The sequence below is a fragment of the Lissotriton helveticus genome, chromosome 4_1, assembly GCF_964261635.1.
Source record: "Lissotriton helveticus chromosome 4_1, aLisHel1.1, whole genome shotgun sequence".
NCBI classification, from domain to species: Eukaryota; Metazoa; Chordata; class Amphibia; order Caudata; family Salamandridae; genus Lissotriton; species Lissotriton helveticus.
In genome coordinates, this window is record NC_136063.1 from 802,034,973 (window position 1) to 802,051,418 (window position 16,446).

General features: G+C 49.0%; 1 protein-coding gene across 3 annotated transcripts in view; it reads left to right on the forward strand.

The window, feature by feature from the left end:
- CLUL1 (clusterin like 1) overlaps positions 1-16,446 on the forward strand; it is a 220,371-nt gene that overhangs the window by 127,896 nt on the left and 76,029 nt on the right. The window lies entirely within an intron of this gene.

Here is a 16,446-nt window from a genome sequence, read left to right on the forward strand (position 1 = left end):
TCCTTCTATACTAAATATTATCATTGCTAATGATTTCCAATGGACATAGGCATAGACAAGGACTTTGAAAATATGCAAATCTGGAGCCAGGTTACATCAGATGACATATACCCAGTAATCTGCTGCATATTCAGTGGTGGCTGCGTAGTAGTGGGACAGAGGGATGAGGAAAACAATCAAAATGGAAGCCATAAGTAAAATTATTACAATTGCACTTACCTGCCACTTCGACGGCCGCCGCCTTGCTCCTCTCTTCCGATCCTTGAATCCAGCTGCACACTGCACAGGCTCCCAGATGTCAATCCAAGCGCTTCTCTCCCCAGCATGAAAGAAGAATTGGGATTGGTCATTGGGATTGGTCTAAGCGGACTGGTTTGCTGCTCAGACAATGCCTGGGAGCCTATGGCGTTTCTCCAACCCAGCTGTGAAACACAGCTGGGTTGGAGAAGCCTAAGTGCGCATGTCTGTTTGGACGGCCTAAGACTGCTGGCCAAACTGATAAGCGCACTTAAAAGTGCCCCCCACTCCTCCCCCTACCATGTCTGTCACCCATGATTGCCTGGCCCTACCCCGCTGAAGACTCGCGTCATCGGCTGTCAGACAGGCAAAAATGAAACTATAATAAAATGCTTTTATTATCCTTTACGTTTTTATCTTTTAGCAGGGGGGAGGTTCTCCTCTGCCATTACAGAGCCCCTGTGCATATTCTGCTTTCAGAAATCTTTTTTCCCCCCAGAGTAAATGGATCAAAAGTTACATAATATTGTGCATGTAAAAGGAGGTACAGCTCTTAAAGCACAGCATAATGTTTTATAATATCCTTCTACTCTCAAAGTAGTACAACAGGTTTGAAGAAGTTTGGGTCTTTCTTTTCAGATTGTGTTAATCTCCCAAATGTTGCTTCACTTGGATTGGGAAAGTGCTGGGCTTTCAACAGAAAAGCCAATAGTCACATGATTAACCCCTTCTCTGCGGGGGTAATTCCCCCGCTGTGCTGGGGGCGCGCACAGCGCCCCGGTGCTGATGACGAGCTCAGCTCGTCATCAGCCACAGTGCTCGTGTGCTGATGACGAGCTGAGCTCGTCACGGCCACGCCCGGTCTTTAGAACGCTCAGCACAGCAGGGGAATTATCCCACGTGTGAGCGTTCTAACGGCCATGACGAGTTCCGCTCGTCATCAGCACACGAGCACCGTGGCTGATGACGAGCTGAGCCCGTCATCAGCATGGGAGGGGTTAAGCACATTTGATGCAAGATAGGCAGAATTAATGTCAACAGATGACAGGGGAAAATTATTTATTTATTTAATTTTCCCTCGTAGTCGTTTGTCGAATCCCCCCCAACCCGGCTCCACCGGTCTTACCAGCACGGGCCTCGGCTGGTTTCAAAGCGACTCTGATTGAGATCACAAGCCACTATCAGGCCTTAAGTTTATGAAGTGGAAATGGGAAAACCATGCCATGCATGAATGTGGATTGCTTGGTCCACACCTGCGCCTCTATTATACTCAGCACAATGAGAAGAAAGGGAGGCTGCTCAGCAGCTGGGAGAGAACTGATCCAGTACCAACCAGCTGAGAAAAGAGGGAGCATCGATCTCTCAAAGTAAACACTTCAGATTACTTCTAGCACATGAGGAAGGAAAACAAAATGTGCAGAAAGAGATTTTTCCCGGTGTTGTGAAAAAATCAACGCAAACTCGATTCAGCAAGGGCCCTCTTTGAGCTTTTATGCATTACAAACACGGAAGCATGGAAACACACATATGGCATTTCAGAAGCTGAGATATTGGTTCTGACTGGCAGGGGAGTAGCTAGGTCTCTAAGATTTGGGCGGGGGGGTCGAGCTTCTGATTTTCCAACAATCACCCTGGTATAGAATGTTAAAATACATTATAGATAAGCAGGGTGCATGAGAGGGGCTTCAGGAGCAGTGGAAAAGGAGAAGAATATGGATTGATGGGAGTGCTTGGTGAGACAAAACACAATATTTGGTTAGATAACCAAACATGTTTAAGACTTTCAAAACAGAGGGAGAGACTGTGTGTGTGGTTTTGTCTGTGTGTGTGTCAAAATGACTCGTCAAATTCGACAGAGACCTCGCCATACCCGACTTAAAGCACCTGTACCCAACTATTTAACAGAAAATATATTTATTAGGGGGTGTATTACCCCAAACATTGAAGTTACATTTATTTATTTATTTATGGCTCGGAGAGGGTGGGCATACTGCGGCTACTACATCTGAACTTGACTCGACAGCCATACACAATAGTCTAAGGGCTTTTGGTGCTGACGTCACCAGGTGTACACAAATCCAGAGACTTGCATGACGTACAGTCAGTTGACACAGTAATGCAGTGATAGGGAAGCACTTTAAGCCAACCAACGGAAAGTGATAAACAACACAATCCAGACCTGTAGAGATGCACTTTTTCAAGGCAACATATTGGCTGAAGCACATCTAACTCCCAAATGCAGCCCATCTTCAGCTTTCAACAGCGGTATAAGGGCTTGCAACAAGCCATTCTGCTGGGGACAAAGCCATGCACCTAGTAAAAGTATTTGTTGTTTTGCATCTTTATAGAGCACAAACTTGTTCAAAGGTCTTCAGAGCGCTTTATAAGAGAACCAGACAATAAAAATGTGTAGACACTTGGGACGTTAAGGTTCTCATGTACTAAGCTATGTTACAGTTGGTGAGGCTCCACTTTGTAAAATCTGAGCCTTTCTGATCACAAAATGGTATTTTTTAATTCACTAAAACTAATTTGTGAAACAATAAGATGCTTCTGAATCTTACTGGACCGCAATTAGTGTTTGGGAATAGATACCATATCGGGATTTGGAAGGGTCGTATTAAGGGTGTCCCTTCAATATACTGTTTCCTTTAGAAATGTATTTATATTTTGCAATGAAATCCGGTCGCCAAACATTTATATTTTACCAGTCACAAAAATGTATAATTATCTTGGGTCCTCAAGGGAGGTGGCAAGCAATTAAAAAACGGGAAGGGGTTTCCGAGGGACCACTTACCGTTGTGACTGTTCACTGAAAAAAAATTTAGGAGCAGGCTTTAGACTATGGGACTTCTGCCTGCTCTCAAAAAGTTTTATGTATTTTTTAACTTCATTTTCAAACGCATTCCGTTTTCCTTCAGGGAAAACAGGCGGCATTAAAAAAAATATTCCTTTATTTAAAAGCAATTACAGACACAGTGATCTGCTGACCCTAGCAGGTCACCATGCCGGTGAATGCAGCCAATCGTGGTAGGTCTCAATTTAAGACCTACCTCATGCATGTTAACAAGGTAGGTTGAATTGCGATCCACTATTATTTTGCATTTTTTAAACCGCCCTATTAGTACATAGGTTGGTTCACAAAATACAAATGCATTCGGTAAAAGTTGGTGTGCATTTACCAAATCCACTCTTTGTTAAGAAGTCGCAAATTGCAAACCATTCAATTTAGCAATTTACAATTTCCTAACAGGAGCACTTGTGCATAAGGGTCTAAGTGAGTCGCCCAGAATCATAGGATGTTGAGCAGAGATGTAGTTCAAACCTCGTTCCCCAATTCCAAAGTCTGTAGCTCCGGCCGCTTCATTCACTCAATTTGGGAGAGTTGGGAATGGACGAATATATAAGAATGTTGGCTCAAAATTCACACTGACCTCACTAAAGAGTTGGGAATGGACAAATATATATGAATTTTGGCTTGAAATTTTCTGACCTCACTGATGAGTTAGGAGTGTATTTTGATCTATGTCCAAGAAGGGGAATCCTAGGATATAGACATAAATTTGGCACTTCCCAGGTGTAACTTGATTCTGTACAATACGGGCCCATGTATTGTCCGTTTCAACATAGCATGGCACTGTGATGAAGAAGGGTGCCCATATATACGTAGCTGGAGAAAGTGGGTGAATTGGTGTAAGGCAATCAAAAAATCAACGCATTTGGAGCCTGTTATTGAAAGAAACGAGGGAAGATTTGGGGGTATGGGAAGGAATCTGAGTTAACGGAGAGAACATGCTAACTACAGGGTGCTCAAACGAACAAACAATTTCCAGTTAGCAAACTATAATCACAATATCACAGTATGTGTATATATATATATATATATATATATATATATATATTATATGGGGATTCAGCTTTTCACCATAACAACGCTTTGTCATCCCCACGCAACGTTTTCCAGAATAGACACTGCATTTTGGGATCAGTAGTCATTAATAGTGATACGACTTCCTGAGAGACATTTGCGTAGGCATTTGGGCCGACGGGGGTGGAGCAAAGCTGGACAAATCAGAAGTGGCGGGACACTATGTTAAGAAATCTTGCCGCCACCTGATGCACCTACACCCGTGGCGCTGATGAAGGCTATCCTTTAGCCGAAATGCATTCGCCATGACAGCGGGCTGTACTGTTTTCCTACCTGCTGCGGTGGAATAAAGGCTGTTCTCACCTGTTTCCCCTGATGTGGCCTCTTCATTCTCGGCGGTGGCAGAGATGATGGAATGTATTTTTTTTTTTTTTGAAATTTGTTTTATTGTTGCATCAGAGTATACGGTACAGTGTAAATAAGCCGCTGACGTGGCCTCAACATTCAGCCATGCGTGCAACGTGTTTTTTGTTTATACATCTGGTACAAATATACAGTTCCTCCAGTAATCAGTACATATTGAGCAATCATGTTTGCAGGTTAGGAGGCAGTGAGCCTGCATAGCCAGGAGGATAGTGAATGATTACAGGAATATAATGTCCCGTCTCGAGGGCGTTGGATCGGGGTCTGTACAGCCCATATAATGGTGCTACCAGAAAACGGGGGGGGGGACAAAACTGTGGGGGGGAAGCATGTGGGCGCTAGCGTGGACGAAATACCGGTGATGGGCGCCGGGGAGGGGGGGCGGGGGGCCCAAGGAGCTATTCAGCTTGCACTTCAGAAGGGTGGGAAGTCAATCAGGATGCAGGGGGCATCAGGAACCTACCCAGGGGAGGGGGACACCAGATAGACGTCAACGGTCTTCTCGGGTCGGGGGGGGGGAGGAGTAGGTGGGTCACTCACTTGCGTGGACTGTCGGAAACTGTAGAGGAGCATGGCCCATTCCATGGATATGGGAAATTTACGCGCACCCCTGGCTTCTTCTTCTCTAAGGGCATCTTCTTCCGCCGCCGCCCATTTACTGACCGCCCCCGTCCAAGCTGCTATAGGGGGACCTTCCGGGGATCGCCAGCGCATGGCTATGCATCTGTTCGCCAGCAGGAGCGCTAAGGACACAAAGCGTCTATGTACCGGGGCTTTCTTAGGGACATGAAAGATGCCTAACGCGCTAGATTCCCAGGTGGATAGTGTAGTGAGACCTGTCAGTTCTGACAGTGTGTTGTGTACCGCTCGCCAAAAGGGGTGAAGGTCTGGACAGCTCCAGAACATGTGGCGAAAGTCTGCAGCAGGGGAGCAGCATCTGGGGCACAGGAATGGTGTGGAGGGATAGAACTTCTGCAATCGCGCTGGGGTGAGGTACGCCCTGTGTAGGATATAGTATTGGATGTTCTTGAAGCGGGCGTTCCTAGAGACGCGCTTTGGGGCTTCGAGCGCTTTAGTCCACTCCGAGTCGTGTAGCGCGCGACCTATGTCCTCCTCCCATGTAGCCCGCAAGGTCGTCAGGGGTGCGTGTGAGAGTTCCCGGATGGATTTATACAGCCAGGTGACTAAGTGGCGTCCCACCCCCATACGCAGGACAGCGTGTATCACTGGATGCGTGTCTGGCTCGCCAGTACGGAGGTTAAAATGGGGCCGGTATCCGTCAATCAGCTGTCGATATCTGAGAAATTGGCCCGGGGGGAGCCCGTATTCAGCGGTCAGGCGGTCAAGTGATTTTAACTGGCCTCCCTCAAAGAGCGACTCCAGATCCGTGATGCCACATTGCGACCATTCGGTGAAGCACGGAGCCGTGAAGTAGGAGTCTTGCCTGGGGCTGCCTATCAATGGCAACAACGGGGAGTACGGAGGTCTATTGGGGGACATTCGGTGGATCCGCATCATGCACCGGCGCGCCATCGCCACTTGGAGGGGATACGTGCGCCGCGGCTTGGTGCCCGGGAGAAGAAGACGGGTGAGTTCCGGGGTTGCGATTCTGCCGGTCGAGGTGACAGTCTCCTGAGGGTAACGATCCGCTGTCCAGTATGACAGCCATTGGAGTTGTGCCGCGAGGAAATATGACTCAAAGGACGGAGCTCCGAGTCCTCCCATCGTCGTGGGAAGCTGGAGGGTTTTTAGGGCGACCCTATGGCGGCCCTCGCCCCAAATAAGGGTCCCTAGGAGGGAGTCTACGTCGCGGAAGAAGGATCTGGGTGGTATTACCGGCAGATTCGTGAAGTGGTAAAGGAGTCGGGGGAGCATTACCATTTTGGCCAGAGCTATCCTTCCTATCGGGGCCAGTGGGAGTTTATTCCAGAAAACGACCGCCGGGCGCAGGCTGGCAAGTGCCCTGCGGTGATTCCCCTCGAAAAGGTCAGCTGGGGAATGGTACAAGCGGACACCGAGGTACCGGGGGGCTTCTGCAGACCATGAGAGGTTATGCGCTCCGAGCCCGACTTCCCGGGGGGGCAGGCTCGGGTGTAAGGGGTAAACTGTGGACTTGTCCCAGTTCACCTGTAGTCCCGAGGCCTCTGCGAAGTCCGCCAGCGTCACCCCTATAGGGGTCAGGTCCGTATCGATGTCTCGGACGTATATGAGAAGATCATCCGCGTACATGGATACGCAATGCGTGCTGTCCGCAAGTGGGATGCCCCAATCCACACCTTCCTGACGGAGCCGAACCGCCAGCGGTTCGACTGCTAGCGCAAATAAGAGAGGCGACAGGGGGCACCCTTGTCTTGTGCCTCGTCGGACTGCGAACGCTGGTGATATACGATTCCCGATACGTACCCGTGTGGTCAAGTCGGTATACAAGAGGCATGTGTACGCTATTAGCGTCGGGCCGATATTTAGGCGCTGCAAGACTGAGAAGAGATAGGGCTAGGTGAGGGTGTCAAACGCCTTCTCCAGGTCCATAATAAGGCAGGCGGCGCGGGGAAATCTGCCACGTATCTGGTCTTGAACGTGGAAGATTCGGCGGAGGTTCTGGGAGGTGTTCCTCCCCGGAACAAAGCCGCATTGGTCGGGGTGGACCAGCGGGCGTATGACTTGCGCATAACGATCAGCCAGAATTTTCCCCAGGATTTTACAGTCGGCCGACAGGAGCATGATGGGGCGATACGACCCCATGTGGAGTGGATCTCTGTGGGGTTTGGGAAAGGTGACAATCACGGATTCCCGCAGTGACTGGGGTAACCTCCCCAGATGAAGAGACGCCCGAACACCTGTGACAAATGGGGGACCACTAGGGGAGAGAATGTCGAGTAGTACTCCAGCGGGAAGCCGTCCAGTCCCGGCGCTTTATTCCGGGACATGGCACGAATTGCCTGGGTGATGTCAGAGGGTTTTATCCTGGCGTCCAGGGCACGCTTGTCTACATCCGATATTGCGGGCAGTGTCAGTGGATCCAAAAAACGATCCACAGAGAATGGGGAGTATTGGGCCGGGGTCCCGTACACTTGTGTATAGTGACGTTGGAACGCTAGGAGGATCTCGGCCTGCGAGCGCACCAGTACACCGTCTGGATCGACAATATCCGTGATAGGCCTGATTTCGGTATCCTGCCTCGCCATCCAGGCCAGTAGTGCTCCAGTTTTGTCTCTGTCCTTATGCACCCTAGAGGCGTAAGCCCTAAAATTGTATCTTCGGAGGTCAGCGCAGGCAGTCTGATACTCCGTCTTAGCCTTGGCCGTGAGCACGGCGTGTTCCATCGAGTGGTCAGGCCGTTTAGTGAGTGCGGCCAGAGATTGTTCTGTAGCTTGGAGCGTCCGTTCCAAGGTGCGTCGGACTCCCACCACCTGCTTGATGCATTCTCCCCGCGCCACCACCTTAAACGCGTCCCATTCCACCAGTACCGACGATGCCGTGTTTGTGTTATGCGTAAAGTAGTCGCGGATGCTGGTTTCGTGTGTGTCTCTGAATACTGGATCTGAAAGGCAGTCCCTAGGGAGGCGCCAGGTGGGGACAGGCGGGTGTGGGGGGCGCCAGGTTAGACGGATGATGTGAGCGTCATGATCCGAGAGGATCCGACCTAGGTAATCTGTGGATGTGATCTTAGGGAGGATTGGTGCAGAGCAGAGGAAACGGTCCAGACGGACCCTGAGGTTATGTGGAATCGAGTGGAAGGAGTAAATGCGGGCCAGTGGGTGCAGGTGTCGCCATGCGTCAGTGATTGCCCAGTGCGCGGTCCATGCCCTGAAGAGTTCTGCCTGTCGGGGAGCCGGGGAGTGTGCGGGGGGAGGATGCGAGCGGTCCAGGGTGGGGTCCAGTGTGCAATTAAAGTCACCTCCCAATACCCACGGAACTGTAGTGAACTGGGCCAAAACGCCCGTGAGGTGGTCCCAAAATTTATCCTGGTCCGTGTTGGGGGCGTAAATGCTACCAAGGAGTATACCCTGGCCATCGAGTATCCCCTCTAGAAACGCATACCTGCCCTCTCTATCCACCACCCGCCGGAGCTCTCGGAAGGGTGTACCTGGCCTGACCCAAATTAACGCGCCACGCGCAAACGCTGAATAGTGAGTGGCACAGAGGGTCCCTCGCCATTTGACCTGCAAGCGAGTGAGTTCGGTAGTGTTCATGTGTGTCTCTTGCAAAAATGCAATACTGGCTGACATACGTCTAATGTATGAGTAAACAGAGTAGCGTTTGCTGGGCGTGTGTAGGCCTCGCACATTCAGTGTAAGGACATTAATGTCTGAACGTGAGTCTGCCATTCGTACGGTGTCGTGAGTGGGAGAGGGACCCCCCTGCAGCCCCCGTCGGCCGCCAGTGTGTATGTGTCACGTGTACTCCTAGTGCGCCAAGCTTCCACAATCATGGGGGAGGGACTAAGGGAATTAACAACAGATAGAACCTTGGGTGGGAAACAGTCCCAATACTGAGGATATCTCACCGGGGGTGGCATATCCAAACTAGTGTCCCACTAGGGGAGAAAAATACAACGGATAACAGCGGGGGCGGCAGCGTGTGTCGCTGCTGGGCCTGTGCGCGGGTCGGGCTCTTGTAGGAGAAGCGACTATCGCTCGCAAGCGCTCACAGTTATTAGACAAAGCAGTCTAGGCTCCTAGACGTCGCGCAATACAATAGGCCACCATGAGAAGGATATATTAGTGGAAAGTTCATCCATCATGAAGAGGTGCCAGGTCGGTCAGCCAGGGTAGCCTCCAAGGTGTGCGTCGTAACAAGGGGCGAGGAGATTGGTCCAATCCCCAACATTGTTCCGTCACTGTCCCGGTCTTTCTCAGGGGTGAACAGGTGCGGTCGACCCTCCAAATCCGACGCTATGGGTGACGTGTGCAGGTCGGTCACCGCTCTCAAGGCATCTCGTCGCTCCTGCATGATTTGCGTGAGGTCGGGTGAGCCCGTGGGGAATGATGTCTGGCTTTTGGGGCGGCCTGATCGAGCACGGCTCGCACCTCGTCGTCTGGGGCGTCTGAAGTCGTTGTTGCGTGCTCTCTGGGGTCCAGGATTAGGGATTATTGGGCAGTGAAACTCAGTCCAATCCTGTGCTTCCTCCGCCGTGTTGAAAAAGAGGGCTTTCCCCTTGTGCAGTACTTTCAGGCGGGCCGGGAACAGCAGGGAATATTGAAGATCATTTGCGCGGAGACGCCTCTTGACGTCTAGGTAGGTGGAACACTGGAGTTGGATCTCTCGGGCATAGTCCGGGAACACCATAACGTGCTGGTCTTCCACTTGGAGGGGGCCCGCCGTTCGGGCCGCACGAAGCACCGCATCGCGGTCTCGGAAATGCAAGAATTTAGCCAGCATGGGTCGCGGAGGGAGGCCCGGCTTGGGTGCCCGGGCCGGAACCCTATGGGCTCTTTGAATGGAAAAATATGCCGACCTTTCCGCCTCCGGCGTGAAAGATTTGGTCCAGAGCTCCATGTATGTCAGAGGGTCCGAGTTCTCAATCCCTTCCGGCAAGCCCAGAACGCGGATGTTACAGCGTCTCGAGCGCCCTTCCAGGTCCACTGTGCGTTCCTCGAGGGCCGCCACGCGGTGCAGGACCTCCTTCAGTTCCGCCCCCTGTGTTTTCACCGCAGGCTGCAGCTCAGTCACAATCCGTTCTCCGTCTTTCACTCTGTCCGCCAACTTGCGATGGTCGTCGCGGATTAAACTGATGTCCGTTGTCAGGACGCCCAATCTCTCCTCCATTGATAGGCGGGACAATTCAATTGCCGCCAACACCTGATCCAACTTTGCCGACAGTGTGGGGTCGGTTTGCGACGCGTTGGCTTGCGTCCATGTTCTCGTTTGCGGCATTCTCTCGGGGGCCGTCTCGGGGACAGCCGTCGTCTGCGTGGGCCTCGTTTTCCCCATGAGTGTAGTCAGAGATGGGGAGGGCCCGGGCCTCCGTGCACCCCGCAGTCAGCCGGCCACCTTTCCTCTGCGTATCCGGGTAGGCAGCAGCTCGGTGCAGGTCGGGCTTCTAGTCCCTCTTGGTCCCGGGGCAATCACTGTCTTCCTGTTAGGGGACCCCTGCCAGTTCGGGGCGCGAAGAGTAACTTGCGGCTGCAAGGGGGTGACAGCCCTGGCGTCAGGAGATACGCATCAGAAGGGCATTGCTTCCACAGTCCAGGCTTCCCCGGAGATAGGGTGCTTGTAAGTAAGGTCGGGCTCCGCCCCCTCAGGCGACCCCGGGGGCCGAGGAGCAGGCGATCAGGGTTCGGGGGGTGGGGGCTCGGGTTGATGAGCGACCCCGGTGTGGTGTGTTCTCGCCTCGGGGTCAGTGGAGCATCATGTCTGCAGGGAGGAGTCCACGCCAATCAGGGCGCCCTGGTCCCTGCGGGCGCCATCTTAGGGCCAGGCACCCGGGTCCACCGGGCCACGCAATGTAGTAGGAGCGTTCTGGCTCCCCCCCCCACTTGAGCAAGGGCCAACGCCGTCCACGACCCCTCGGCGGGCCCCAGCGGGGGCAGGAGGCCGCCGGGTCACTGGCGCCGAGATTCACAGGAGGAGAGGGGGGGGGGAGGAGGGGTCGACACTCACCGCCTCCAGGTGGGATCGAGGCCGTCCGGGGGGTCCCAGCGTCACATAGGCGGTACCTCCGTTAGTGTCTCCTGGTCCGCGGCGGCGGGCTGAACAGTGCTGGGGTAGGCTCCCGGTCACGCAGGAGCGCCGATGCAGTGATCCCTCGGGACAGCGGCCGCCATCTTGTGCGCCGGACCGCTCCCGCAATAGTTAGTCCGGCTCGGTTCAGGAGCCCGTGAGGCGGTTACTCCGCTCCCCGCTGGGGCACCGGGGCCGCCAGCCGTCCTCTCCGTCGAGGGCCGCCACCTCGGGGATAGGTCCTCAGTGGCGTCCACCGCAGGTAGAAGGCGCCGCGCCCGCCATCTTGGACATTCGGCGCTCGGCTCCGGCGTCGATGAGGGACGGGACGGTGTCCGACGCTCGTCCGCAGCCCCCGCAGCTCAGCCAGAGGACGCTCACCGCAGGTAAGCCTCAGTGGAGTGATTTTTGTAGGCTGAGGCTCCCAGCGATCTTAGGAAGTGGGCACGATGCTAGCCCGATCGCGGAGCCTCAGCAGGACACAGCCGCCATCGTGGCTTGCCAAGCCACGCCCCCGAGATGATGGAATGTATATATATCCTCAGTCCCTTATGGTCTATTATAAACCTCTTGATGATGCATATGTACTTGTTGTTTGATATTTACTTCAGTTATTATTGTAGTACATAATAATATTATCATTATATTTTTTTTAATTGTCTTTGGTATTTGACCACTATCCCTGTTCTGATATTATATTCTCTCCTTTTGTGGGTATGTTTTTCCATGTATTTTACGTTGGAATTACCAAGCAAGTATTTCTTCTATGTTCGTTGCATCACATTTCCCTCCCATGTGACGTCTGTTATCCAATTACTGACAATATAAAATGGTGCTTGTTGTAAATAGACATTGTCATGTGAACAAGGCTCTTGTGAGCCGAAACGTCATGAGGCTTTTTTCTGCACCTAATTAAAACTTTGGAGCACTACAGATGGTCCGTGTCCGTTAACTTTTTTCCTGGCTGGAGGTGGTCCAGAGCGTGAGGAAGGTGACGGTGTATTTATATATATATATATATATATATATATATATATATATATATATATATATATATATATATATATATATATATATATATATATATATATATACACATACATATATACATACATATATATACATATTTATATATATGTACTTATTGGAAAGTTACATAAAGCGCTGTGTGTTTCTGTTCAGTTACTTAGAGGACCATAGAAATACATATCACCTTGAACCAAATAAAAAAAATGTCATAAGCAGAGCATCTGCGCTACTCTGGACACGTAGAGTCATAGGGCCTGATTCACAGAACTAACTTAAGAAACAATCCTAAACTTACTACCATTTTGGTATTCACAGAAGGCACTCACTCATTTTGGCATTCACAGAAGGCATTTACTCATTTCGGTATCACAGAAGTTAGGAGTCCTAACTTTAGGACTCCTAATTGCCTTCTGTGAATACTGAAAGTCTTAAAGTTAGGATTTTTCTCAGTTTAGAAGTAGTAAAGTTAGGACTCCACAGGTCCAGAAGTGTACTAACAAGGGGTCTTAAGGTCTAATTTTTAGACCCTAGTACCCTTTTTTTGGAAGGTGGGAGAATCTTCTTGAAATTCCCTAACTACCCTGCCCTGGCTCCAAGCAGGCTGCAGTGACAATTCAGGGAGGTAGGGTTTTTGTGTGAAGGCAGTGCAAAGGCAAGTCAGTTGTAAATGGGGCTATGCTCAGCTCCACCCCACATATTGCAGCTGATTTCCCTTTGAGGCACACCCAATCCCTCTATTGTGTGACTGTCTGGGCAGAAAGCACACAGTCTAACTGTAAGTTACACCAAGCCAGGCTACAGCCACAAAAGAGCTTAGGGCAGAAAAATGGCAACTTTCTAAAAATGGCATTTTTAAAACAATTGTTTTTTCAAACTCGACTTTACAGTTAAATAAGGCTTTTCACCACAATTCAGAATACACCAAATATGATATAGCAACCTGCTCCCAATTGGAAACTACAGCTTATTTAATGTAACAAGCATTCCCCAATGTTATCCTATGGGTGAAGTGGGCCTCACAGTAGTGAAAAACTAATGTAGGAGTTTTTCACTACCAGTACATATAAAACTTAAAAGTAAATGTCCAACCTTGAAATTACACAGCGACCCTGTCCTATGGGCTTCCTAGGGCCTATCTTAGTGGTGACTTATATGTGATAAAAGAGGAGTTCTAATGTTGAGTCGACATGGCAGTTTAAAGCTGCATTTAGGCAACTGTGGCAGGCCTGGGTCATGTTTTAAGGTTCTACTTAAATGGGTGGCACAATACGTGCTGCAGGCCCACTGGTAGCATTTAATCTACAGGCCCTGGGTACATGGTGTATCACTCTACAAAAGACTTTTAAGTACATTAAACATCCCACTTTGGTATAAGCCAATTAATTCAATTAGAGGAGGGTTCGAGGGACAGTTTAATGACCTGAGCACAGTTTATATCCCCCTAACAGACTATGAGAGAAACAACGGACAACTGTGGGTCAAAAACAAAATCCATAACTATGTGTATGTGGCTGCCTAAAAGTATGTTCTAAGGATGTAAAAATAAAAACATACTAAAGGACAATCACCCTTTGTGAAAATATGTCCATCAGTTACGTATTCTGTACCGCCCAGTACATCATTTGGTCTACTCCACAGTAGGTAGTCCTTTTTATATCTCCTCAGATAGTAATCGGAGATAGTTATTAAGCACCGATGTCTGGTGATTGTTGGTTCGGTCGTAACTTGGAGCAGTGCATAAGTGATAAGTTAAAAAATAATAATAAATGTGTGTTGAATAAAATTGGATAGTGCAAGCAATCTAACTTTATTCTGGAGACAAGCACATCCAATATTAAAATCAATCAAGTGCAAAAAAGTCAGATGGTTCAAACAAATAACTACTGACTGGGTAATTTGGTCGACATGTTTCTGCGGACAACTAACGGCCACACATTGTACCTGCCGCTTCCTCAGGACCCATTAACTTAATTGCTACTGCTTAAACGTGATATGCAAAAATTATATACAAAAAGGGACATACATGAACAGAAATACTACATGTCACCTGTTCATCTCTGGTTTCCTTCCTGGAAAGAATCGGAAAACCCCAAGATTCAGCAGCCACATTACACACAATGGACAAGAAAAAGAAAAAGGTAGGATAACACATCTTCATTAGTAAGGGCTATCACATTGCCTTAATATTGCACCTAACATCTAGGTATAATAACCATTTTATGTCTCCCATCTAAAGAATAATCATGGGCTCACCTTAATTTGTAAGGAGAAAAAGCCTCGCCTCACCTGGCAAACAGCTCAGGAATACGAAGCACCGCTCTGTAGTGCAAAGAAACAAATGAAATAATAGACAGTCGTGAACAAAACCCTTTACCCTCTTCAATGTCGGACTCACCGATAGCGGACACTATTTTTGTAAAACATTGCCGAGGTCACATTAGCCTCTTACTCTGATTACTCTGTTAATTTCATGCCTCTTTACATTAAACCTTGTGATTTCTAGTATAACGGGGTGCATGGAACACACCTCTCCTATACTGAGTTGTTCGATGGACAAAGATATCCATTCTTTCTTTCTTATTGTCTTTGACAGTAACCCTCTAAAATCTGTTGCCTACTCTCTCCAGGCGACATCACTCGGGTATTGCACATACGATGATCCTTGCTTAATCGATTTAATTGTGAAGCGGTAGAAACAGGAGATGAAATAAATGCATATACTAATTTATTGTTTCTAGTTTCATCTTCCATTATCTCTCTCGCCTCTATACATACTTAAAAAGCTCAGTTATGCGAACGCTCATTCCGCTTCTAGGCTGAGCAGAGAAATAGAACCTTTGACATCGCTCTATTCAAAGTGTCAGATACACTCCACGGGTGCACGTCATCTAGGACTCAGCGCTCGTGTTTGAAAAGCGCATACAAAGCGTCCCTACTCGAGTGCACATCATGCAAAACACAGCGCTCGTGCTTTGGAATGCGCATACGGCACATCCCTATTGTAGAAATAAAAAGCAATCCTAACCCTTACCTGTCCGTCGGTACTCCACTCAGCCTGCCGGGCTGTTTGGGGAGGTACCGCGGGCCGGGTTACAAACTTCCTTATTGACTTCCTAACCCAGTCTGATTGGTTCCCATAGCAGTCGCTAGGGATCATGGGATTCGTGGTCCTGTATGCTTCCCATTCGAAAGATCACCGCTACTTCAACTGCAGCCTGATCCTTAACATTAGCTAATCATCGCACAGTTATAACCAATGGTTGTAACTTATGTTGTCACGTTCTAAGAACATCTCGCATCCTTCTGTGTTTATAATAGGATTGATGTTTATTATAATTCGTTCCTCTCTTACATTCACGTATCTATTTACATTGTTTAGTATGAAGAACTCTGGTATATGTAGTTCTCACACTAGAACAATGATGATGAGTGAATGACCCGAGTCTACCTCAGGGCAATCATGGGGCATGGGACATGGAACTATATGGGTAATAGTGGAAGTAATACCTATGTTTCCATGGCAACAAAACGGCGGGATCTCATGAAGGGCAAGGTTTGGAACTATAGAGCCATCCACGGGATGTCTTCGTTCAGACCAGATTTATCGCAATTAAGTTTATACACCCATTGTTGTTCAATCTTGAATAGGTGTCTAGATACATCCCAACGCACATCTCAGATGTATCTAGATACCTATTCAAGATTGAACAAAAATGTGGAGTAGACCAAATGATGTACTGGGCGGTACAGAATACGTAACTGATGGACATATTTTCACAAAGGGTGATTGTCCTTTAGTATGTTTTTATTTTTACATCCTTAGAACATACTTTTAGGCAGCCACATACACATAGTTATGGATTTTGTTTTTGACCCACAGTTGTCCGTTGTTTCTCTCATAAGCCAATTAAACCATAGGGAAGAGAGCACAAGCACCTTAGCACTGGTTAGCAGTGGTAAAGGGCACACAGGCCTACGGCCAAGAAAAACGAACCCAGCAAAAAGTGGATGGTAAAAGGCAAATAAAAGTTTGGAGGTGACCCTGCAGAGAGGGCCAGGTCCAACACCTGTCAAAAACAGGGCTATAATAGTAAATTACTACTACTGTTGTGCGTTTGTAAGAACCTTTTGGGGACCTTAAAACAAAAACTTTCATGACTGTGCTGCAATTCATGTAGTCTTATAGAGCACTTCTGTAGCAAATGTTGGTCACACGCCTTCTGATA